The sequence below is a fragment of the Miniopterus schreibersii genome, assembly GCF_964146895.1.
Source record: "Miniopterus schreibersii genome assembly, chromosome: 12".
Classification (NCBI taxonomy): domain Eukaryota; kingdom Metazoa; phylum Chordata; class Mammalia; order Chiroptera; family Miniopteridae; genus Miniopterus; species Miniopterus schreibersii.
The window spans coordinates 44,313,028-44,340,540 of NC_138112.1; the positions used below are offsets into that span (position 1 = coordinate 44,313,028).

Below are 27,513 nucleotides of genomic sequence, written 5' to 3' on the forward strand. Positions count from 1 at the left end.
CCAGCCAGTTTCGCTCAGTGGTTAGGGCATCGGCTCGTGGACTGAAGGGTCGCGGGTTCGATTCCAGTCAACGGCACAGACCTCAGTTGCAGGCTCAGGTCCCAGCCTTGTTTGGGGTGCGTTTGGGAGGCAACAAATCAATGTGTCTCTCTCACATCCATGTTTCGCTCTCTCTCTCTCCCTTCCACTCTCTAGGAAAAGCAATGGAAAGAATATCCTCAGGTGAGGATTTTTAAAAAATGTATTGAAGTATAACATATGTACAGATATGTGCACAAACTGCAAGTGTAAAGATCAATAAATTAACACAAGTCAACATGCTCTGGTAATTACACCCAAGTCAAGAACTAGAGTAGTTCTAGAATCCCAGAAATCTCTTTTTTTTTCTTCTCATTAAACTTTGTTTTAATGGGCCTCAAAATTCTGTGACAGATTTTTGGTCAGTTGTTTCCATTAAAAAGTACTGATTTTAAAAACTAATAACTTAAAAACTACCACACACATAAAAAAACCCAAATGGTCCACAAAACATTTCTCCTTTCCTTCTGAGGGTTTTACGATGCATTGTAATCATTAACCAGCCTTTTACTCCTGAACTTAAAGGGCCAATTGAGACAAACAGTTCTGAGACCTTCTTCCACCACTGATTAAGGCTGGGGGGCAGGTACTGGGGATAATATTCATTCAGCCTCTGAGCTTCCTGGGCTGACGTGGTGACTTGGCCAGCTCCAGCTGCCTTCTTGTGCGCTGCTTTGATGACACCAATAGCAACTGTCTGTCTCATGTCACGAACAGCAGAATGGCCCAGAGGAGGGTAGTCAGAGAAGCTCTCAACGCGCATGGCCTTGCCAGGCACCATATTGACCATGGCAGCGTCACCAGGTTTCAAAAACTTAGGGCCAGCAGCTTTTCCCCAGAACGACAATCAATCTTCTCCTTCAGCTCAGCACATTTGCAAACAATATGAGCTGTGTGACAGTCCAGCTCAGGTGCATGTCCAGCACTGATCTGGCCTGGATGGTTCAGGATACTCACCCGGGCTGTGAAGCCAGCTGCTTCCATTGGTGGGTCATTTTTGCTGTCACCAGCCTCACTGCCACACAAACATCTTTGACAGACATGCTCTTGACATTGAAGCCCACATTGTCCCCAGGAAGAGCTTCACTCAGAGCTTCATGGTGCATTTCAACAGACTTTGCTTCAGTTGTAACATTGACTGGAGCAAAGGCGACCACCATGCCGGGCTTGAGAACACCAGTCTCCACTCGGCCCACAGGGACAGTACCAATACCGCCAATTTTGTAGACACCCTGGAGGGGCAGACGCAGGGGCTCGTCAGTTGGATGAGTTGGTGGTAGGATGCAATCCAGAGCTTCAAGCAGTGTGGTTCCACTGGCATTGCCATCTTTACTCGAGACTTTCCATCCCTTGAACCAAGGCATATTAGCACTTGGCTCCACGATGTTGTCACCATTCCAGTCAACAATTGGCACAAATGCTACTGTGTCAGAGTTGTAGCCAATTTTCTTAATGTAGGTGCTGACTTCTTTAGCAGTGTCCTTGTAGCACTTCTGGCTGTAGGGTGGCTCAGTGGAATCCATTTTGTTAACACCAACAATGTTGTTTCACACGCAGTGTGTAAGCCAGAAGGGCATGTTCATGGGTCTGCCCATTATTGCAGATACCTCCTTCAAATTCACCACCAGCAGCAACAATCAGGACAGCGCAGTCAGCCTGAGATGTTCCTGTGATCATGTTTTTGATAAAGTCTCTGTGTCCTGGGGCATCAGTGATGGTCACAAAATACTTTCTGGTCTTGAATTTCCGCAGGGAGATATCAATGGTGATAGCACACTCATGTTCAGCTTTCAGTTTATCCAAGACCCAGGCATACTTGAAGGAGCCCTTCCCCATCTCAGCAGCCTCCTTCTCAGATTTTTTGATGGTTCCTTTGTTGATCCCACCACATTTGTAGATCAGATGGCGAGTAGTGGTAGACTTGCCAAAATCTACACGTCCAATGATGACAATGTTTATATGAGCCTTTTCCTTTCCCATTTTGGGTTTGATTTAGTGATGGTTTCACAACACCTGTGTTCTGGCGGCAAACCTGTTGCAAAAAAGCCCAGAAACCTCTATTTTAATTCCTTCATGCCACTACCTCCTCCCCACAGAATGACTTCTAGCACGATAGAGTAGTTTTTGTCTGTTTTGAGCTTCAGATAAATCCAAAAATATGATATCTATTCTTTTGTGTCTGTGCCTTTTATTTAACATTATATTAATGAGATTTATCCACATTGTGTATAGCTGTAGTCCTTTTTATTGCTGTATAATATTCCATTGCTTAGCTATACCACAATTTATTTACCCATTCTACTATTGATAGACTTTTGGGCAATAGCCAATTGGCTAGGATGAATTGTGCTTCTTTGAAAAGTGTTACATGTCTTTTAATATGCATGTGATTTTATTTCCTATATCAAGGATTAAAGTTGGTTGCACCAATATACATTTCCATTATCAGTGTTCTGAGAGGTCCAGTAGCTCTAAAATTTCTTAGACATGCCATTGTCACTATTTTTTATTTTTAAAAAATAAAAAATAACTACTATACATCTGGTTGATGTATAGTAGTTAATTTTAATTTGCATTTTTTGATGATTGTTGAGGTTTAGCACTTTTTCAAATGTTTATTAGCGATCCTCTTTTGCAAAGTGCCTCATCAAGTCTCTTGCCTTGTTTTATTTTTTATTGGTTGCTTATTTTTTCCTTATTGATTTATAGGCATCTTTATATATTCTGGGTATAAGGCTTTTATTATATATCTATTTACTAAATATTTACTCTATGTATAATAAAGATATACATATATATATATCTAGTAAATATCTTCTCAAAGCCTTTTCTCTTAATGGTATCTTTTGACATTTCTTAATTTTAATCTAACCCAATTTGTCAAATATTTTTGCATACTTGAAAAATCAAGAAAATATTCCCCTCTGTAATGAACTAGAACTTTGTGTTTTTTATGAGTATGATGCTATTCCTGGCTCTTTGCTTTTCCATATAAATTTAATAATCAGCCTGTTAGTTTTCCTACACACAAAAATACTTGCTGTTATATGGATTAGAATTACATTGAATCTAGAGATCTTTGGGAGAGAATTGAAATTTTTATAATAATTGGTTTTATAATCCATATATACTTAGATCCTTTTGATTTCTCTCAGTAATGTTTTGTGGTTTTCTATATGAAGGTTTCTTACTGCTTTCATATATAAATATTGCCAAATTTAGTTTGCTATTATTTTGTTTAAGAGTTTTGCATCTATGTTCATGAGTGAGAATTACCTACAATTTCTTCCTTGTTTTCACAGGATTTTGTATGAAAGCAATACTCGATTTTTATAATAAATTGATATATTCTCCCTCCTTTTGTATTCTTTGCAAATATTTGTGTAGAATTGATATCTTTTCTTCCTTAAATATTTGAAAAAATACCCAAGCTTCCCCCTCTCATCTTCCAAATTCCAATTTTCTCCTGATTCTTCCTCCCATTGATTGAAACTACCTAAAAGCCACTTGAGAAGGGAGTCTCCACTCCCTATAATACAAGGCAGAGCAAAGAATGGGTCTCAGAGCAAACAGTAAAAGATCTGCACACCTTCCATTGCTTGGAGGAAATTGATATACAACCTGTTTCTTAGCCCAAAAGACTGTGATGTACAAATTTTGATTATCCTGATGTTCTCCCTTCATAGATGACAAATATCTTGTTGGCTATTGCATGCATGATCTGGATGCTCCAGGTCTGACCCACACTGGAAACATAAGTCATCCTGGGGAGAATCTGCAGTAAACAGCCCAGGAACATAAGTGTCAGTGTCTCCTTTCAGGCTAGGTCCAGTGAGGAACTCAGGATGCAATTTAGTGATTCGATTGTTAGCTTCTGTGAAAATTAATAAAGGGAAACCTCATTTAAAATAAATTCTCGAAGGAAAGAGTGATGCTGACATGGTAGCCACCGTGGGGTCATTAGCTGACATCTACCATAACTATTGATTGACTATGGAAGACTATAAGAAAATAGAGAAAATTGGAGAAGGTACCGATGGAGTTTGTATATAAGAGTAGAAACAAACTGCAGGTCAAGTGGTAGCCATGAAGAAAATCAGACTAGAAAGTGAAGAGGAAAGGGTTCCTCATACTGCAATTCAGGAAATTTCTCTATTAATCAAAATTTGTCATCCAAACAGAGGAAATCTTCATGATGTGCTCATGCAGGATTCCGGGTTATATCTCATCTTTTAATACCTTTCCATGGAGCTAAAGAAATATTTGGACTCTATACCTCCTCGTAAATTCATGGATTCTTCACTTAAGAGTTATTTGTACCAATCCTACAAGGGATTGTGTTTTGTCACTCTAGAAGTTTCTATACAGAGACTTAAAAAGTTCAAAATCTATTGATTGGATGACAAAGGAAAAATTAAACTGTCTGGTTTGGGCTTGCCAGAGCTTTTGGAGTACCTATTAGAGTACATACACCTGAGGTAGTAACACTTTGGTATAGATTTCCAGAAGTATTGCTGGGGTCAGCTCACTATTCGACTCCAGTTGACATTTGGAGTATAGGAACCATATTTGTGGAATTAGCAACTAAGAAACCACTTTTCCATGTGGATTCATAAACTGATCAACTCTTCAGAATTTTCAGAGCTTTGGGCACCCCCCAACAATGAAATGTGGCCAGAAATGGAATCTTTACAAGACTACAAGAATACATTTCCCAAATGAAAACCAGGAAGCCTAGCACCCTATGTCAAAAGGTTGGATGAAAATGGCTTGGATCTATTTTAGAAAATGTTAGTCTACCATCCTGCATTGAGAACAGAGAGTTATTTTACTGTCAACTCTATTTTTGTCTTATGTATTTTTGTTTTCTTTGTTGTAAAACTTAAGCTGTATTTCATCTTCTATCTTCAAAACTTGTAACTTAAAAATGTAAATATTGTTCTATATGAATTTAAATATAATAATTGTGTGTAGATCTCACTATAACAACTATTTGTTACTGTAATAAAACTATAAATCTAAAAAAATAAAAAATGAAGTTGGAAGGCCAGAAGGGGGAGCCCTCACACCTACCACTCTAGTCAATTACAGACCCCCAACAAGGAAAGTGTCAATTACAGATCCCAACAGGCAGAATCCTCAGTTATGAACCTTTCCCCATTTTACTGAGGCACAGAGAAGTTAAGTAAGTTTTCTACTCCTACGTATTTGTTAATATGTGGATTTTGGCATTAAGCCAAGGCAATCTGACCCAAGAGTCTTCATCTTAATTTATCCCTGATACTGTCTCACCTGAATACATAATTCTCAAAAACACATGGGTTGAGTGGGTGGGAGAGATTGATAAATATTTTTGTTACTGTGAAACATAAATCATAAAAATAATTTAGCTGATGATTCAAGAGCAGTTTTCTTGAAATTATGAGGGAGAAACACGGGCATAATCAAAGGCAGGGGTGTATTACTATGCAGAGCATAAAGAATTAAGCTGTACTTGGTCTAAAACAAGTCTCTCTGGACAGTCTGTCCCAAGTCTTTTGACAACTCTTCATTCCCCTGAGAATTTTACATTATTGAGTTGATCTCTTTCACTCTTTTCTAATTCCTTTGATCTCTTTGGCCTTGTCGGTACTTTTCCTTTTACAATGCCTTTCTCAGCAACCCAGTGAGGTAAGCAAGGTAGGTATTGTAATTCTCATTTTACAATCCAGTTAAGTGGTTTGCCCAAGATCACACTAAAAAGTGGCAGAATCAAAATTAGCCAAGATTTATGCTGTTTACATTTTGTCACATTGGCATTCTAAAATACCACCCTCTTCCTTTGTTTTGTGGGTTTTTGTTTTTTTGGGTGTTTTTGCCATTACTCTTCCTGTTTTTTAACTCTTCCTTTTCTTTTCCCCCATAGTCTATCGTACTGAATAATTAACATGCAGCAACAGCAGACTTTCCTTAGTATCCATGTCTATCTTATCGAGAGATCTTGATAACCCAATTCAAGTGTTTCTTGAAAAATTCTTTGTAGATAGAGTTTCTTACTGATTAATTCTCAGGTTTTAGATATTTCAAAAAGCTTTTATAATGAGTTCTTTGTATGACTAAATAATTGATTCAAGGCATTTTTAAACCATTACCTGAGATTTACCTGGCTTTCATTTTGGCAGACTAAAATCAGACATTACTCTATGTTTTTCTTTCCCCTTCTATTTTTCCTACCCATAGGAATACAAGAATATAAAACTCAAAGCTTTCTTTCAACTAAGTCACTTTGACCAATTCAGAATGTATTTGTTCAGAGTTAAAATATATTCATTATTTAAATATTGGACTTTGAATGATTCTTAATATCATTCTTCATCTAAAAAATTTTTTAATAAGGCTAAAATCACCTGTTATTACCTTCAACAATATGGATCTGTCCCATTCCACCATCGGTAACCACTGATATCAGTTTCATTTTTGACTTTCCAAACTTTTTTCTCTACATTCATATATGTAGGGGAACTCACTTCAGAGATGCAATATGGCTCCAGCTGCAAAGGCATCTGGGGATGTTGAACTCTCTGTGACTGCTAAATTCTCTGTAACCTCATGTGAGGCTGACTACCCTGAAACTCTGGAATGCGCCCAAACACAAACATCATGCCCCCAGGAAGGAGCTTAATGAATGTATAGAGGGTAATAACTGTCTTTCAACTTTTAACTTAGTGATTCATTGTTCTCTCCGGAGGTCTACCTTCGACTCGTTTTGCTATTAACCCTTGCTATTTATTAATCCCCTTTAAAAAGACACTCTGTCCTGGGAGGGGTGTGGATTCTTCCTGGCCCACCACCACTGGGAGCAGCTGCCTTGCCAGTGCATGAAAGTTTCCTCTATTAAAGTTCTTATGAATTTGAATAGGGCTACGTGTCAGTTCTTCAGAATCAATCCTGAATTTAGACTTTTGGGGCTTTCCCCCAACACATACATACATACATAATACACATTCCTATAGGAAACAAAGTTATTTGGTAGTTGGGTTTTGTCAGATTTTGTAAATTTTACACTAATGAAGCATGTTTTGAAACTTGCTTTTCTAATTTAACATTATGTCTTAGGAATCTTTCCATATTAACATTATTTGTTTTAGTGATTATATAGTATTTTGTGGGATGAGTCAACCACAATTTATTCTTCCACACTCATTGGCTTGTTTCTTATTTTTGTGTTTACAAAAATTGCTACAACAAATATCCTTGTACATGCTTTCTTGTGTACCTCTACTGATACTTTTGGGGGGTAAATATGGAGAAGTAAAATTGCTGAGTTGCAGAGTGTGTATGTTTTAAAATTTTAACACTTTATTGCCAAATTGGACTACAAAATAATTGCAATTTAAACTCTTATTAGCAGTATATGAGATAATCTTTTCCCAACTCTTAGCCACCCTTGATATTCAAATTTTTTCAATCTTGCAAATCTACAAAGAAAATGCTATTTCGTTGTTATAATTTGAATTTTTCTTTTTTCTAGTTAAGTTCAGTGTCTTCTCATATCTTTATGGCCATTTATATTTCTTTTGTGAGTTGTCTGTTAACGTCTTTTACACCTTTTATGTATAGGTGGTCTTTTTCTCACCACTAATGTCTTTGGTGAAAAGAGTTTTACATGTTGATAAAGTCAATTAATGACTTGAGTGTTTGTGTTGTTTTTTTTAAATATGTCTTTATTGATTTCAGAGAGAGGAAGGGAGGGGGGAGAGAGAGAGAGACATCAACAATGAGAGAGAATCATGAATTGGCCACCTCCTGCATGCCCCCTTAGATCAAGCTGAGGACATTTCTTTCTGTTCCGTTTTGTATAGTATTATTTTTCACGAAAGAATGTTGGAGAAAAAGCAGAGTTCAGGATGATTTTTGTGGCCTGAGCAACTGATAGAATGGAGTCATCATTTATTAAAATAAAATAAACTGTGAGGAACAGATTTGGGGGAAGAAGGACAGTAGTGAATATGTATACTCTCCAAATGGAGTCACTAAGAAGGGGCTGGAAAAGTCATTGACTTGGGACTGGGTTTAGAGATAAAAATTTGGGGAGTTATCAGCACACGGAAGCCATGAGACTGGTTGTGATAATCTGGGAAGGGAAGGTAGATAGAGAAGAGTGTTGGGCATTAAGCCTTGATGGACCCCAATAAATGTTATGGAAAGGGAATCAACAAGGGAACCTCAGAAGGAGTGGTCTATGAGGAAGAAGGAAAATCAAAGGGATATGATGTTCTGGGAGCCAAGTGAAGAACTATTTCAAGAAAGAGGAAGTGGTCAACTCTGTCAACACTGCTAAGAGCTTAACAGGATGGAACTGAGAAATAAACATTGCATTTAGAAACACCAATTTTGATAACTTTGACAAAGTTGTTGGGACAAATCCTGATTGCTGCGGATTTAACAGGGAACAGGGAAGTAGGAAATAAAATAGAGAAAAGTGACAACCCTTTTGAGGAGTCTCATTGTAAAGTGGAACTGCGCAATAAAGAAGCATTTGCAAGGGGAAGCAGGGCCAAGAAGCATTTTTTTGAAAGATGGGATATACTAAATTGTATGGCTCTGAGCATCGTGTAGTGATCTGACCCAATATCTTATCCCTAATCCACTCTGCCCTTCAGAAGCCTTGGTCTTAAGCAAAATGCCCTACTCCCTCAACCTGTTCTCTGAACCTTTACCCATTTATGTGGGTCAGACTCATGTACACCAAGTTGGGCTGAGAGCAGAGCAGGACAAACCCCAATCACAGATGTTCCCTGCTCCTTCCCCTTAATAGGAATTTATTACTACACATCTGATTTTACTGGGGCCCTTCCCAGGGATTCTCAAATTAGAATCACTTCTGGCCTTCGCTAATGATGCAAATACCTTGCTTCTACTCCAGACCTACAGATCAGAATGTCTTTAAGCGCACAAGTTGGAAAACTATTGCTACTTTCTCCTGTCTCCTTTGCTGGTTCTCCTTACTTCTTTAGCTCTGCACTTAGGCTCTTAATATCTGCCTCTGGCATTCCTGACTATGCAAGACCCACTTTATTCATAATATGCTATCTCAGCCTCAGATATGACTCTATTATATATCATTTGGCCCTAAGATTGTAGACAGCAAGTAAAAGATACTCTGTCTTTAGCCCCACAGGCTCACTGTTCAAGGAATCAGACAGCAGCCCTAAATCTATTTGAGTTACCTTGGAAGGCAGCCAGGTAAAAAGCTTTATGGTTGGACATTCAAACAAAGGTGTGATAATGCTAGAGAAATTATGTTAAATCTGCCACTTAAACTTTGAATATGTAAGAAATATTATAGTGGTATCATCCAAGAAAGTCATTTCTTAAGGAAAGAAAGACACAGATATTTGTAAAATGGCTGAATTACAAAGAACTTCAAGATAGAACTGTAGTTCTTCAAGTATTTAATAAAAGGTTATATGAACATAAGGTCAAAAAATTGTTTCCATAAACAATATGTAACTGTTACATAGTCATTATTTGAAGTGATGCAAAAGAATCTTATCTTTGCCTCTTAACCTTAGGCAGCTGGTTTACTCAATTCTCAAATTCATCTTTACCTCAGCTGTAGAGATAATGGCACTTTCCACAATGAGTGTTGTGTGGATTGAATCATATAAAGTATTATGTACAGTGCATAGAACATGGTATATATTCAATGAATGGTAGGTTTTCCCCCACTCCATGCTCCCATGGGAATCTAAGGCTGAAATATAGGCAACTTGACAAAATTTGACTTGAGCAGAAGTATCAAGCTTACCAACTTCTATACTAAGTAGTGAAGCAATTTGGTGATTTGAAAAGGAGACCTCCAGATTTAGTAAAATAACAGTCTTTGCAAGCCTTGTCTATAGCACTGTAAGGCATATAAGCACCTTCTCCCTGCCCTAGAGGTAAAATTAGAAAATTTCTAAAGGTCTTTTAAACAGTGAGAATTTTTCTCAAAAGCAGAGGTGGAGTGAGATAAGTACTTCAAGAAAGGCACGTCAAACATGTAATAATATAATAAGGTTTAAAAATGAAACAAAATAAACAAAATCTCCACAAAACCAAAAATCTTCCTGAAGATAGAGGTAAAAGGAAAGAAATTGCAGAATCTTTTCTATCCTTTGGCACTTGTCTATTAACTTGTCATCTGTTCTAGCTTAAAAACAAACTGAGCCAAAGTAAACCAAACCAAACTAAATAAAAATAAAATAAAAGTAAATTAAAATGCAAAATAATGTCCTGCTCAATGTGGTTCTAAGCCAGAGGTGTCCACATAGCAACTTGTCTCTCTTTCTTCTTTCTTCTTTACCCACACAAAGGAAATTCAAAGGACAAAATAAAGAGCTACATTTGTAGTGCTAGACAACCAGTCACTTCCCTTTTTAAAAAACCTTTACCCAAGAGAGAAGTGGGGGGGGGGCGGGAATTGATGCGAGAGAGAAACATTGATCAGTTGCCTTCCATACCCACCCCAACCAGGGATTGAACCCACAACCCATATATCTGTCCTGACTGGGAATCGAATCAGCAACCTTTTGGTACACAGAACAACACTCAGCCAACTGAGCCACTCTGGCCCATCACCTCACTCTCACCAAATGACCAGACACCTCTAAAGCCTGCTCACTACTTAGTGAACTCCTTCTTTTACCTACTCTGATCTTTGGACACTTGCTCTTCCTCCAGGACAGCCTGTGACAAAGAGACAGGGCAACTCAGTAGAAACAGGAACTCCAGTGAATGAGGAACTTGGTTGCCTCTTGCACCATGGTTTGTGGAGGGACAGGATGAGGCCCTATGTCAGCTCTGTCTTGTTCTCTGTCCACTGCACTCCATGCCTTTTTAATTATATTGATATAAACTAAATGTCTATCAACTTGGGAAATTTAGTGAAAATACCCAAATATAGAAGACTTACGTTGAAAAATTGAGAGTCCTATTTAGAAAAGTAAATTGGTATATCTTTCAGCAGAACCAAGTCCCTGAACATGATATTAAAGACATTTCCCCTAATCTGGTATTAGAATAGCTTATGCCTAAAAATTGCTGTTTTAGAGAAATAAATGTGATTTTGTCCAAGTAAGTAAAAATGGAAAATTAGAACCAGAGACAAACCACAGTTATCCAAAACAAATTTGACTGGTTGCAAGCCTATATGTGATATTACTCAAAACTGAATTATTCATATTTTGGAAAATATACTGTTTATTATTTGCAGAAGAACTTTCTGGTGAGAGCCTAAGGTAAGGAAGGACAGCCCCATGGGTGGGGGATGAACAGAATGTGTGCTTCCGCCTTTAATAATCCTGGGAAAAGGTAAATTATGGAGCATAAAATGAGGACCCTGTGGGAAAGATAAAAGCAACTTCCCCTCCCTGAACCTTGGGAACTTGAGAGATGGACTTAGGGAGGATACATTTGCTGAAGGACCCTTTAGCAAGAATTAGGCTGACCCTCACTTGGGGAGAAGATAAGGCATAGTTTCAGAACACTATGCTAATGCAGTTTTGGCTAGCACTAGGTGAGGCAAGCAAGATATCCAGGGTGCAACATTTCAAGAAGTGCTCCCTTTTAGGGTTGTGCAAGGGCCCCATTGGCATCAGAAGAGAGAAAAGTATCTTATGAAATTTTATGCCATAGGCACCTTGATTGCTTCATCCTAGTCCTGATCCTGACACTGTGTGGCACTCGGCGTTATTGGAGAATGAGCTGTGTCAAACAGATTCATACTCACAGGAGTTTAACTGCAGAATTCTGAAAGATTCAGTAAGTTAAAGACAAGAGCAGAGGCTCAGATTGGAACATGCCACCCCAAAATATAATGCTTTGGCCTATTTATTTTGAGCTGAGGGCTCTCGAGGAACAGCACATGCAGGAAGGGCTCTCTGACCTCCCTCTTTCTGCCTAAAAGCAGATCATAAAACTTCCCATCTGACCTCCCACTTTCTGCCTAAAAGCAGATCATAAAATTTCCCATCTGACCTTCCCTTTTCTGCCTAAAAGCAGATCATAAATCTTCCCATGAGAAAACTTGCCCTACCTGCTCCAGAACATTCTTATCAACAGAGGGAGTAAATGTCAAAATAAATCTGTGTGAACAAACCTACAAAAACAACTCTTATTTTCCATTAGTTTCCCCATGTATTTCTTAGTCACTTCCTGACAGTTTACCATTCCTAAAAACTTAAACTCTTTTCCTTTGTCTTGTCACTTCTCTACAAATTTATTTTTCTTTGTGTTAAAAACAGTAGATAAGCTCTCAGTCCTAACTGCATCTTCAGGTCTTTAGTTTTTCTATGAAGGGTCCAAGTGCACATAAAAGTATTAAATAAGATTTATATACTTTTCTTCTGTTAATACGTCTCATGTCAGTTTAATTCTTAGGCCTGGTCTCAGAACCTAAGAGGGTAGGAAAAATGTTTTTCCTCCCCTACAGGGGCTATGAATATGTTGAAGAGAATAACTGAAAGTTTAAGTACACACAGGAACTGTGAGCTGGAAAAAAGACGAAGTTGAGGAAGTGAATTGGTAGTAGGGAGAGGAACAGATGCAAAGTCGTGCCAGATTGGCAGAGAGTAGTCAAGCATGTCACACTGGAGAGCGAGCTTCTGTTAAGGACCCTAGAGCTCTTTTGGATTCTGCATGACTACCCCGTCCTAGGGGACCCAGGCCTACCATGGTTCCTGCCACTCATGAGTGAATCTTTCTGTGGCAGGCTTCAGAAAATGGCTCGGACTAACTTAAGAAGAAGGGAACTTATTCAAAAGGCATTGTGAATACAATCAAATGGGAGGCGAGAGAGCGAGGCCCGAAAACGGGTGGAACCAAGACAGCCCGAGAGACAGTAGTAGTCTCTGTGGCAGGAATGATCTGGTCAGGATGCTGTTACACAAGCCCAAGAGAAACTTGATCACTGATAGCTTCGGTCTCTATCCCTGCACTAGAAATGCAAATTCCAGGGACGGAATATACAATGCCCTAGCTTGAGAAGCCAAGTCCCAAATAACAGCTCTACCAAATTGACTGAAGTGGAAGAGGCCATGGGGAAAAAGAGAAAACTAAGGTGCTAAGAAGGGGGACAAGAACTGTCCACTACCCAGCAACATACCTTTTTGTCCTTTCCCGAGTTCCCATATTCCTTCCCACATGCCTGAGATTCCCGGCACAGATTTCTGTGAGTACCATTGCCCTGGCTTTCCCGTAACCGTTACTTAAATGAGTCTCAGTCCTTTGCAACCATAACAGCTGAGGCAACTTGCTGAGGAAAAGACTGCTGTTCTACTGTATTCTTTCTTTCTTTCTTTCTTTCTTTCTTTCTTTCTTTCTTTCTTTCTTTCTTTCTTTCTTTCTTTCTTTCTTTCTTTCTCCTTCCTTCCTTCCTTCCTTCCTTCCTTCCTTCCTTCCTTCCTTCCTTCCTTCCTTCCTTCCTTCCTTCCTTCCTTCCTCCCTCCCTCCCTCCCTCCCTTCCTCCCTCCCTCCCTTTCTGCCCTCCTCCCTTTCTTCCTTTCTTTCTTCTTCCTTCTTTCTTTCTTCTTCTTTGTCTGTCTCCTACAGAAATTATTAAAAGCTCTCAAAAAGACTCCAACTTGCTTGCTTCCTCAGGGAGTGTTTGGCTGCCCTGGATGCTCTTGTCTTTTCTGTCAGCTTTCTCTTGGGACACTGTCCACACGGGAAGGAAAAGGGGTCACATTATATTTCAGTAAGTGCTTCAGCCTAGTATGGTCCAGAGATCAGCCCAAACAGGGGCAATAATGGGCCCTCACACTCCCTTGTTTTTGGTTTTTAAATTGAGATATAGTTCCCCCTTTTAAGAAATGTAATTCATTGGTTGTTGTATAATTACAGACTTGTGCAACTATCACTACTATTTAATTCCAGAACATTTTCATCAGTTACTTCCCACTCTTCCTTTTCTTCAACCCATGACAACTACTGATCTATTTTTTGTCTCTATAAATGTGCTTATTCTGGACATTTTATATACATGGAATCATACAATATGTGGTATTGTGTGCCTGGCTTCTCTCAGCATGTTTTCAAGGTTCACTCATGTTGAAACATGTATCAATACTTTAGTTCTTTTTATGGCTAAGCAATATGCCATTGTATGGATGCATCACAATTTATTTAGTAATTCAGAATTGTTAGATATTTGGGTTGTTTTCACTTTTTATTATGAATAATGCTGCTATGGACATCACGTACAAGTTTTTGTGTCAACATATGTTTTCAGTTCTATTGGATATATGCTAGGAATGTAATTACTGGGTTATATCGTAATTCTATGTATAACATTTTGAGAAACTGAAAAACTATTCCAGAGTGGCTGCACCATTCACAAAGTATGAAGGTTTCACTCCACATCTTCAACAACACTTATTTGTCATTTTCATTTTAAGCATTCTAGTGGGTGTGAAATGGTATCTCACTGTGTTTAGATTTTCATTTTCCTAACGGCTGATGATGTTGAGCATCTTTTCATGTGCTTATTGGCCATTTATGTAGCTTCTCTGGAGAAATATCTATTCAAATCTTTTGCCCATATTTTAATTGGGTTATCTTTTTATTGTTTAGTTGAAAGTGCCCTGTATGTATTCTGGATACCAGTGTCTTATCTAAAATATGATTTGCAAGTATGTTCTTTCATTCTGTGTCTTGTCATTTCACTTTTTTACTTTGAAGCACAAAATATTTTAATTTTGATGAAATCCAATTATTTTTTTATTTGATTGCTTGTGCTTTTGGTGGCATATCTAAGAAATCACTGGCTAGCCCAAGGTAACAAAACCTTATACACATGTTTTCTTTTAAGAGTTTTATAGTTTCAGCTCTTACATTTAGGTCTTTGATTCATTTAGTTAATTGTTGTATATGGTGTGAGGTAAGAGATCCAAATTCACTTTTTTGCATATAAATCTTATTGTCTTGGCATCATTTGTTGAAAAGATTATTCTTTTACCCTTTGAATTGTTTTGGTACCTTTGTTGAAAAATCAAATAACTGTAAATGTAAGAGTACAATTCTGAAATATCAATTTGATATATTGCTATCTTTATGCCAGTAACACACTGTCATGATTACTGTAACTTTGTAGTAAGTTTTGAAATCAAGAATTGTGTTTCCTCCAGCTTTGATTTTTCCCCTCCAAGATTGTTTTTATGCCCTAGGTGGTTTGGATCGGTGGTTAGAGTGTCAGCCTGCGGACTGAAGGGCCTCAGGTTTGAGTCCAGTCAAGGGCACATATCTTGGTTGCAGGCTCTATCCTGGCCCTGGTCGGGACATGTGTGGGAGGCAACCAGTAAATGTGTCTCTCTCACATTGATGTTTCTCTCTCTCTCTCCCCCTTACACTTTCTCTGAAAAGCATATTTTTGCTATTCTGGGTCCCTTGCTATTCTATGTGAATTTTAGGATCAATTTATCAATTTTTGCAAAAGAAAAGCTGACTCTGAGATTGCATGGAATCTGTAGATCAATTTCGAGAGTATTGTCATCTTAGCAATATTAAGTTTTCCAATATGTGAACAAGTCTTTGCATGTCTTCTTTAATTTCTCCCAAAATTTTAATCATTAAAAAAATATTTTCAGGTATTTTATTTCTATGATGCTCCTGAAAATAAAATTATTTTCTTAATTTAATTTTCTGACTATTATTTGCTGGTGTACAGAAATGCAATTGATATTTGTAATTGATTTGGTATGCTTCAACTTTGGCAAATTAATGCGTTTTTTAATTTTAATGGCTTTAATGAAGTCCTTAGGATTTTCTAATACAGTATGTCCTTTATAAGTAGAAGTAGTTTTACTTCTTCTTTTCCAATCCAATGTCTTTTTTTTTTTTTCTTTATTGCCCTGACTACTGTTTCCAGAACAATGTTGAATTGAAATGGCAAGAGCAAACATACGTGTCTTGTTCCTAGTCTTAGGGGGAAAGCTTTAAATCATTCACCATTAAGTCTGATGTTAGCTGTGATTGTTTTAACAGATGCCCTTTCTCAGACTGAGGAAGTTTCCTTCTATTCTTAGTTCATTGAATGTTTTTATCAGAAATACTGAGATGATGATGATGCGGTTTTTAACTTTATTCTATCAATGTGGTGTATTATATTAATTGATTTTGAATGGTAAACCAATCTTGCATTCTTGGGATAAGTCCCACTTGGTCATGATGTATAGTCTTTTTTATGTGCTGATGTATTTGGTTTGCAAATGCACAAATATGCAGCTGTTATTTTGCTGAAGATTTTTGTGACTATATTCACAAGGAATACTGGTCTGTAATTTTGGTGCTTTCCTTGTGATGTCTGTCTGGTTTTGGTATTAGGATAATACCAAATACTGGCTTCACAGAATGAGTTGGGAAGTGTTCCCTTCTATTTTTTCAAAGAATTTGGAAAGGCCTTAGTACTGCACTACAGCTAAGAAAATTAAAGTCTGCTTTGTGCTGAATAATTCTTCACTTCTGGGTTATAAGAATACAAAATATTATATACAAAGGTAGACTTATGAACAAGGTACTAAATATTTAAAGGATAAAAATCAAGCCAAGTTTTGTCCCAGATAAAGTTTATCCCCTCCTAAAATTTCTAGAGATGATTTATTTAAGTTATATCACAAATTTCTATTTAGACTAATGATTAGGTTTGTGAATATGAAAATATAGCATATTCTTTGAAAAGCATTCAAAGAAACATATTAATAACAGTTAAAAAATGATAAAAATTCTATCACCCAGAAATAATTATCACAAATATTTAGCAAACAACACTTTAGACCACGCTTTATATCATAGCTATTTAATTCCGTATTTAAATGTCGTCATTGTTTAACACCAATCCTTCTATTTGTGTTTTCTCTATACTTAAGTCTCATGGATATGTGGATTTTATTAACAAGTACTTTTGTTCTAGGACTCCTGAGTAATGTGATTTATGAGTTCCTTTACACTTAGGAATGTAAATATGCTTCCTTAAATGTGAACAACTTGGCTGTGTAATAGTCTTGTCTCACATTTTAACTTTCTAGCTATTGATCTGCTATTTCCTGGCATTGACTGTTGCTGTGAAAGAGTCAGAGGATAATTCTATTTTCCCCTGTTATAGATGACTTTCCTTTTGTGTGTGAAGAACATTCTTTAGTTCTTGAAATTCAACTGAATCTGGCATTTTTCATCTCAGGTTGGTCATTTTAAAAAATTTATTTTTCAATTACAGTTGACATAGTAGTCCTAGAACAAAAGTACTTGTTAATAAAATCCACATATCCATGAGATTTAAGTATAGAGAAAGCACAAATAAAAGGATTGGTGTTAATATTATATTAGTTTCAGGTGCACAACATAGTGATTAAACATTTATGTACCTTATGAAGTGATTATCCTGATAAGTCTAGTACCCAGCTGACATCAGGTCGATCATTTCATAGCCTTTTTTCTAGAACTAGACTGGCCCTTTAATTTACAAATTCACTCTTTTAATACCTATTTTTTTCTGGTGCATTTTTTAGTTTTACTCTTTTAGGAAAAATTAATCTTATGTTGGGTAATGTTTGTCCTCTGTAATGATTAACTTCTTTAATTGCTTTAACCTTTGTTTTCTTCTCCTCTACCATTATAGTGTTTAACCAGGCTTTTTGTTTTTAATGAAATCTCATTTCAGTGGTGTCTATTCTGTTTCTTGCTATTTCATATTAATTTGTTAGACAAAAGCTGGTGTCATTTTGGTCCTTGGATTGTTTTTAAATTCCGCAATTCTCCTTTCCATCTCCTGTTATTGTTTTATCTGGTGTTTAAGCTTTTGCTTTATTGAATTAATATTTTTATTAAAATTTTGTTAGGTGTAAAGTACTCATGAGTATGTTTATTCTTTTTTTAGTACTGAATATGAATAGTATTTAAATAGTTACTGATGTTTCTTCTTAAACGTCTCACACTCCTCTAAACTTTCACCATTTGGGTATTTGCAGGAGAGGTAGAATGCTTAACGTGCCTCTCTATTTCTATCATGTCTTAATCCTATCAGTTAGGATGCTTTGGGCTGCAAATAACAGAATCTTTAGCAATATTTAAACAAGACATTCTATTATCTCACATAACTACTACTTAGAAGTAGTCAGTTCCGAGGTTGGTTCCCCAGTATAACTATGTCATCAAGGCTCTATGCTCTTCCCATCTGTCTGCCCTGCCACACCTCAGAACCACAAGAAGGCTGCCATGGTTCCAAGATGCAAGTCATCCACACCAGCACCCCAGGCATCAAGGAAGGGGAAGGGACTAAAAGAGCCTTATCAGTTTTTAGTTATCTTTTTTTTTTAGAACAGAAAATTTTTCTCAGGACCTCTCTTTCTTTCACCTCCAAACCCTAAAGAGACTTTTCCTCCCATTTTGTCAAAACTGGATTATATGCCTTCCCCAAATATATCACTGATAAAGGAGAACTGGATTGTCATGATTGATCTAAAACAGTGATTCTAAAAAGTCCCTCCAGGAGGCCTCCCTCTTTCTCTTCTGGTCCTAGGCACTTCCCGAGCTGCGGGCTTTGGTGCAGAGTTGGCCAAATCCAAGAACCACACCACGCACAACCAGTCCTGAAAATGACACAGAAATGGCATCAAGAAACCCTACTCACAAAGATATGACTCTCTTAAGGGGGTAGACCCCAATGTCCTGAGGAACACACCCTTTGCCAAGAAGCACAACAAGCAGAGCCTGAAGAAGATGCAGAAAACAATGCCAAGGCCATGAATGCACGTGCAGAGGCTATCAAGGCCTTCGTAAAGCCTAAGGTGGTCAAGTCCAAGATCCCTAAGGACAGCAGCTATAAGCTCAATTGACTTGCCTGCATTACTCACCCCAAGCTTGGGAAATGTGTTTGTGTCTGCATTGCCAAGGGTCTCAGGCTCTGTATGGAAGTCCAACTGAAGCCCAGTACACTGATGGCCCTATCCATGGTAATCTGCCCTCTGGGTGGAAACAGAAGCAAATCACAGTAGCCAATGGGTTCTGAAAGGATTGACTCTATGGCTTGGCCATGATAATGAAGGCACCAAGCACTATTGCCCTTGGAACTGGGACCATTTACTGGAATCTGCAATCAGATGTTCTGTTGGTTGGAGCAGTTACTTCACGCCCTGGGTGGGGTGGAAATGCTCAGTCCCCGGTGGGACGCTGTCATCCTAATGCAGTTGGGACCCATGGAGACACACCATATGTGGACTGGTACATGCACCATTGAAAGAAGGGAGGAGTAGGGGTCCTGGTCTGGCATATCACCCCTCCTATTTATCTCCTTATGACAGAAAGCATCACCTGTCCTGGCTAACATCCTGGCCAGATTCCCAAGGCTGCAGCTACATCCACATCCAAAGATCAGGCTATGATCTTAAGTCCCTATAAATATTTGTCTTACTGACCTCAGACTCCCATTGTTCTGTGGCATCCAATTACAGGGAGGCACCCATGCCATCATCCAAACTGAATGTTGTGTTTGTTTATACCAGATGAATCTGCTAATATCTCTCCTTTGTTTACACATATGAAATCTCAAGTAAACACTCCATGTGATCCAAGCCCAAGACCAGGCTACCTATTAGCACACTGGTTTGGGTGCTGGGGGGACTTTTGGCAATATCTAGAAAGACTTTTGGTTGTCACAACTTCAGACCAAAATCAGGGTTCTGTTGGCAGGAATGAAAGGGAGACTAGCGGTTGAGAATATGCACTGCTGATCTATATACTATTGTATAAAGGAAGGAAACCCATTTTCAGCTGGAATACAAATCAGTAATTTATTTTTCTTACCAAAAGGATTGTTAAACTGTCCTTCCTTTGTCACACAAAGAACAAATGGAACTCGAGGACTATGTAGAGGCCTCATATGCATAGAGAGAAATGTTTTGGGATCATGCAATCAGAAAAAGAGAAAAGCAGTTGATGTTTAATGAGTGAAAAATACTTTCACAGAGTATTAGAATAAACCTACGAAAAATAATCAAAATAGTTCTTCAAATGAACTTTGTCAATAAGTTTACAAATAAAAATAAGGATTAAGTAAAACAGAGAATAAATTAGAAAAAAAGGACATCAGTGGTAGAAAGAATAATGAGTCCTCCAAGATACTTATGCCCTAATCCCTGGAATCTGAATGTTACTTTATCTGCCAAGGGTTTTTTTTTAGATATGATTAAGTTGCCATGAGATGGGAAGGTTATTTTTGGATTATCCTGGTAGGCCCAATGTAATCACAAAAGTTCTTATAAAAGGATCAGAATCAGAATAAGAAATGTGACAATGAAAGCAGAAGTTGAAATGATGGAAGAAAGTGACTTTTGGAAACTAAAAAGGGCAAGGAAACAGATTCTTCCTTGGAGCCTCCAGAAGAAACGCAACCCTGCTGACACCCATTTTAGATTTGATCCCCAGAACTGTAAGATAACAAATTTGTATTGTTTTAAGCCTCTAACTCTGTGGTAACTTGTTACAGCAGTCATAGGACATCCAAACGCAGACCGACTTAGAATAAGAACAGCGTGAGGCACAGCAATGACAATATGCAGGGCTTGGATCATGCAAAGACAAGAGGAATAAAAACTGAACCAAACAGAGGCAATACCTAGCTAAACACAAAGTAAGAGTTTTCATTATTTTTCATAGTGAGAAGGGAACTGAACATGTCTATGGAACTTTACTGTGCATTTGTTAGTTTGATATAAGTATCAGTCAGGGATCACTAGATAAACAGAATCAATAGGAGGTTTTATGTGTGTTTTACTTTTTAAAAAGAAATTGTCTCATGCAATGGGGGACAGGGCTGGCAAATCTGAAATTTGTAGGTCAGGCTGGCAATTCAGGTAAGAGTTGATGTTGCAGTCTTGAGAATTCTGTAGGGCAGCAGGCTGAAAACTGGCAAGGTTTCTATGTTGCAGTCTTGAGAATTCTTTCTTCTTCAGGAAACCTCAGCCTTTGCTTGTAAGGCCTTCAACTGATTGAATGAAGCCCACTCATATTATGGAGGGTAATATGCTCTACTCAAAGTCTACTGACTTACATGTTAATCACATGTAAAAAAATACCCTTACAGAACATCTATACTGATGCTTTGATCAAACAACTGGACATCATAGCCTAGCCAAGTTGACACATAAAATTAACCACCAGCCTGGCCAGGCATGACTCAGCGGTTGAGCATTGACCTAGGATCCAGGAGATGGTGGTTTGATTCCCAGTCAGGGAACATGCCCAGGTTGAGGGCTTGATTCCCAGTAGGGGGCGTGCAGGAGGCAGCCAATCAATGATGTTTCTATTTCTCTCTTTCCCTTCCTCTCTCTGAAATCAATAAAGATATATTTGGAAAAAAAAAAAACACCATCACAATGTACATGTGTATATTTAACTCTGTAGTAAAATACACTCATTAATTATCAACAAATCCTTTGCTGTGTTTCATCAACTTCCTTAGTGTTTAGATCAAGAATCTTACTGTGGAATCCATGAACCTCTAGAGGGTCCCCTATCTTCAGGTGTGGAGAGAGGATTTATGACATTTTTTCAATTATATATAGCATTTTGAGTGGATGTATGTTTATGCATTTTTCTGGGGGAAAGGTCTATAGCTTTCACCATATTCTCAAAAGAGTCTAGCAGGATCTGAAACTGACCAAGAAAGGTTAAGGAGCCACTATAGACAGATATCTACAGTGAACTATTTTGGACATTTGAAGGCTGAGTTCTTTTTTTTTTAAATATATCTTTATTGATTTCAGAGAGAGGAAAGGAGACAGAGAGAGAGAGAAATGATGAGTGTCACTGATTGGCTGCAGCCCGCATGTGCCCTGACCGGGAATCGAACCCCGATCGCCTGGATCCTAGGTCGACGCTCAACCGCTGAGCCACGCCCGGCCGGGCGAAGGCTGAGTTCTAATGTCTGAACAAACAGGACTCTTACAAACTGCTCTTTACACAAATATAAAGTCCTCAGTAACTGTAAGTAATAGATTAAATATATATCTTTGCTTTCCAGAAAAGTCCTTTATATCTTACTCTGATATATTATAAGGGAGATGGACAGTCTCATAGTGCACTCCAAAATGGGTCTTTCAGAGACAAGTTTTTGTTCACAGCTACTCCCCACTCCAGGAGGTAGAGCTTAATTCTCCTCTCCTTGAGTGTGGGCTATATTTTAGTGACTTGCTTCCAAAGAACAGAGTATGGGAAAGAAAAATAGGAGAAAACTGACAGGCTCTACCTTAGCCAAATGAGTAAGGTTAACATCAACAGTGATAAATCACATTGATATCATATACCCCCTGATAATATGTGGGAAAAAGGCAATTCACCTTTGTGGTAATTTCCCCCAAAACTAGTAACTTTGGTGTAATCCTGAGAAAAATCCAAACTGAAGAACATTCTAAAAAATATCTGATCAGTACCCGTCAAAACTGTCAAAGCCAGGAAAAACAAGGAGAGACTGAGAAACTGTCAAAGACTGGACAGGATTAAGGAAACGTGATGACTAAAGGAAATGTGAGATGCTGGTTTGGATCCTGGATAGAAAAAGAACATTAATGGAAAAACTGGTAAAATCTGAAGAAAGTCCATGGTTAACAGTATTATATCAATGTTAATTTCTTAGTTTTGACAACTGATTTTATAAGATTTTAACACGAAGGAAAGCTGGGTGAAGGGTATATGGGAACTCTTGATGTTACCCTTGCAATTTCTTAGTAAATCTAAAATTATTCCAAAACTATAAGCAAGGTCAGAAAAACAAATTCTGGTAGAGTGCGTAGAACAAGAAAAGTGTATTTCTGTGGGTCAGGAATATTTTCCCAGGCCTGAACTGATTGAAATATGCCTCAGGTCTAATTGCCTCCCTTGGGTGGAATTCACTGTCCATCCAACAACTTTTGGATCATCAGTGCAGCCTACCAAGGGCTGTGGTCCAGGGAAAAGGGGATGCATTGAAGAGGGCAAGTGAGCATACTGTCGCTAGAAAGATACATCCCCTAATTATAAATCAGTCAGACTGGCATTCAGGCCAATTGCACCAACCTCATCAAATTTAGTTAGGGAACTCTCTGAGAACCTGCTCATTCTAGGGTCCAAAGTCTACTTTCTGGACTAGCAAGCCTCAAATTCAGATTTTGTAGTCTGGTGGCTTCCCTCCCTAACGCTTACCCCTCCCCACCCCCACTTCCCTTTATCCACGTCGTTGGTCTAGCTCAATAGGCGCCCTGGCAGCCAGTTCCCTAAGCAATGCCTTCAGTAACGACGTGTGGTACAAAATAAAGCCAATGTCTGATATCTTGGCATCTCTCTTACTTTCCTGGATAATATGAATACCAGTTTCGAAAGTGAGATTCTTTCAGCCCCTTGATGTTTTGATTTAGTAAAAGCTGTGGCTGTGTTCTGGAAAGAATAGGGCATAATATCAATAAACAATGACTAGAATCCAGCTTCTACCTGGTTTTTACTGTGTTGAAAGAAAAGAACTTGATTCTCTCCCTCCTTCACAACTAATTTTTCTTCAGTTTTTGTGTACATTCCTTATCATTCTATGTTTGAAGGCCTGTGTAACCTGAATTACCACTTTTCTTTTCAGAGATAAAGAGAGAAATACTCAGGCCATTTGTATTTTAAGGTCCTTCCCCTTTCTCACTTTTTATAGTTTCTAAAACTTTGTCTTAAACTTCAAATTCTTTTGGCCAACACGATTCTAACCTGGTTGCCATTAGTTTTTAGTAACTGTTCTAACTGAGAACCTTCCTTTACCACCCAATGTTCCCCAAACCCTATACTGAAAACTTCACGTTAGTGAGTCAAGCATAACGCATGCAGAGACTCATAAATTAGAATGAAAACTGAGGTTGCTGAATATTTGTTTCCTCTTCATCATTCCAACTTTATTAACAGGATTTTTTGGTGATTACTACAGTAAATAAACACATACCTTTAAAGAAATGGATAGGGTAATTTGTGACTGAAAAAATTTTTGTCTTATTGCTACAGATAAGCCTGGACTTAGTGCTTGCTTCACAGAGCACTAGTGGTTCAGGGATGCAGAAATTTAATGACTGAGTTCCATGAAATGCACATTTTAAATTTTACTACAAACTGCCCAATTGCTTTTCAAAGTGCAGTGTACTAATTTACAAGCAATTTATAAAGGAGTTTCTGTTTCTTCCATCCTGTCCGAAATGTTATAGTAGCAAACTTTATACCTGTTAATTGTGGGTTGACCTCTCCCCTCAGGAATCAGATTCCTGCTCTAACTGCTTAGCTCGTTAGATGAAGAACCCCCCACTCCCACTTAGCACAAGACTTTTGACTCTTTAATTTCCCTGAGAGTAAGATATAATTCCACAGAAGTAAAATAAAAGTTTCATTAGTGGGCAAAATGACTTTTTCCCCCATAGGCAGAAGCTTTATTTATTTTATTGTTCTAACTTTTATTTTTATTTTATTTACTTACTTTTAATTTAAGTATAGTTGGTATATAACCTTATATTGGCTATATTAGTTTCAGGTGTACAATATAGTGATTCTACATTTTTATACCTTACAATGTGATCACCCCACTAATTCTAGTAATCATCTGTCACTGTGTAAACTTATCACAATATTATTGACTGTATTCCCCTTCTTTTTACCCATGTCCCCACCCCTCCCTTCTGGTAACCATTCCTTTGGTCTCTGTTTCTGTGAGTCTGTTTTTGTTTTATTTTTGTTAAATTAAAAAAAATTTCAATTACAGTTGACATTCAATATTATATTAGTTTCAGGTATACAGCATTGTGATTAGACATTTATATAACTTATGGAGTGATCCCACCCAATAAGTCTAGAACCCACCTAACACCATACATAGTTATTACAATATTATTGACTATATTTCCTATGCGGTACTTTATTTACATCTCTGTGACTATTTTGTAACTGCCAATTTGTACTTTTTGATCCCTTCAGCTTTTCACCCGGCTTCCAACCCCTCTCCCATCTGGCAACCATCAGTTCGTTCTTTGTATCTGTGAATTTGTTTTGTTTTATTTTGTTTTATAGATTCCACATATAATTTAAGTCCTATGGTTTTTGTCTTTCTCTGTCTGACTCATTTCATTTAGCATAATACTCTCTAGGTCTACCATTAACATACTGTCCTCGGATAGGATGTATCAGATATTAAACTGACAAGAACAGATACTACACTTGATCTTAGCCAAAAGGCCAAGAAGTGATGTAAAGTGATTCTTAAGTCCAATTCTAAAACAGTGTGGATATAAATAAATGTAGAAAATGGATAAGAAGATTTAGGAAACAATGTTGTACATAGAAGGGTATATGCTTTGGAATTAGACACACTGGGTTAGGATTCCCAATTCCATTACTCAGTTATGTACTGTTAGGCAATTTAATTAAATTCTCCAATCTTCCACTTCCTCATCTGTAAAATGGAGACATTAATACCTATCTTGTTGTGAGGTTTGGAAATAATATCTATAAAGTGTTTGGCATATTAGTATACCTTCAAAAATAGGAGATAGGCATTATTATTGGTTCTGGGAAGTCTTTCACTTTATAATTATTTTTCCTTAAGATTTAACAACCTTAAAGGTAAGCCTTTAAGATAGGGTTTACCATGGGCCAGAAACTATGCTGGGTGCTTTAAAATATTAACTCACTCAGCTTCACTGCACCCTTGTGAGGTAGGTGGTATTATTGTCATTTCTATTTTACCCCTGGGAAACTGAGGCACAGAGGATGAATAACTTGCCCAAGGTCACAGAGACAGCGAGGGACAGTGCTCAGATTCTACACCCAGGAATTCAGTTGTAGAGTCAGGACTTCTAAGCACTATGCTCTATTCTCCTCAAGTTAAACATTGCCTAATTCATTACAAAAACACTACAATTTGCTGCTCTAATAAATATCATCACAGCAACTGAATGGCTTTGTTTATGGTGAAACACTAATATAGGCCCTGTTCTTAGTTGTGGAAAATAAGAGATTAGGGACAGAATCAAGTATAAGTTTTACTTCCTTAAAGAGTCATACTTTTGTATATACTGACAATTTTGTTACACATAGGTGTGGTTTGCTGCCTGGAATTCTCCCAGTTCCAGGCCTTTGTTTGCAAATACTGTATTTCTGGGAGGAGACCTTTTCCAAGAGGTTCAAAGGTATGATGGTCCTGATCTTAGAGACTTTAAGCACAGTTCTCAAAAAGCAGGAAACAGGCAAGTCAGAATCTGTGGCTTACACCTCAGACATGCTGTGATATTTGAATACAGATGACAAATCAGTGATTCCCATTTCTGGGCATCTACAGCAGCTCTGTTCTGACTCATGTACAAAGGGAGTAAGTTCCTAAAAAAGGGAAAAAAGGCAGAAAAAAGAAAAGAATAATCTCCAGGTCTCAGGGCTCTATTGAGTTACTATTGTCCAATAATGTGGTCCAAACAATGACAATGCCACTCACAAAAGAAGGGCAAGATGTGGGAAGAAATGGGCCAGCAAGATTGTTTCTTCTGTTCACAATAATGCTTGGAAAATAGACAACAGATGGTATTTAAAGAAATGTTGCAAACAATGTTCTTCCTCCCAACACCTGTGAGCTAGGTAACACCAGGACAGTTTTATCTATAAACAGGGTCTGGAGGAGACAATTGAGAATGCAGGGGAGGCAAAATTTTACCTCTACCTTCTTAGGGTTTTTCAGCTGGGCCTGAGAAGTAAACTGATCAAAGACAGCTTAACAGGAGAAAAGTATATAAATTTATGTTTTATATGACATGGGAACTCTCATAAGAAAATGAAGCCCTAAAAACATGGCAAAATCTAGAGGCTATTACATTAGATTGAACAAAGAGGTGATTTGTGGAAAAGTCACTCAACTATATGAGGAGGCTAAGGGAGACAAGAATTGCTTTAACAAGGCCTATTTAATACAAGATTGTCTCAGCTTTGATTCCCCATTAAAGGATATGTTCAACAAAAACCTTCCAAGCTGAATTTTCTGAAAGAAAGGCCTTTTTGAGGCATATGCCAGCCAGAAAAAGGACCCGGTCCTGGGGTATGCAGGCTAGACTCCAGCAGCAGGGCGAGGTGGAGAAGACAAACATGTCTGATATCTTGGGGTTGGCTGGGCTCTACGAGGAAGTTGTTTTGAAAGAATGTGCATTGGCTATATATAGAGGAGGGCAGGAAAAGGTGAAACAGAACTAGTTTGGGGATAAGTGTATAGTCCGTAAGAAAGGATTTGCTCTTTCTGGATTGGTTGTGGGCAACAGTTTGGAAAGTTCATGCATCATTATTCCATCTAGATAACCTAGGAAAAACAGCCACCTGGAAGTTAATTGAAAATTTCAATATCCATTCAGGGAAATAAGCAGTCTATTGTTGCTTTCCCCTTGAGGGTTTAACTGA

General features: G+C 37.9%; 2 pseudogenes across 2 annotated transcripts; one reads left to right on the forward strand and one right to left on the reverse strand.

Annotated features, from left to right (window-relative positions):
* Positions 1–473: 473 nt before the first annotated feature.
* On the reverse strand, positions 474–18,997 carry LOC308565830 (elongation factor 1-alpha 1 pseudogene; annotated as a pseudogene). The gene is made up of 2 exons (XR_014000643.1): positions 18,945–18,997; positions 474–2,110 (listed from the first exon to the last, which is right to left on the reverse strand). The product of XR_014000643.1 is annotated as an elongation factor 1-alpha 1 pseudogene (transcript).
* Positions 4,072–4,998, forward strand: LOC308564905 (cyclin-dependent kinase 1 pseudogene; annotated as a pseudogene). Its single transcript has one exon. The product of its transcript is annotated as a cyclin-dependent kinase 1 pseudogene (transcript).
* Positions 18,998–27,513: the final 8,516 nt, after the last annotated feature.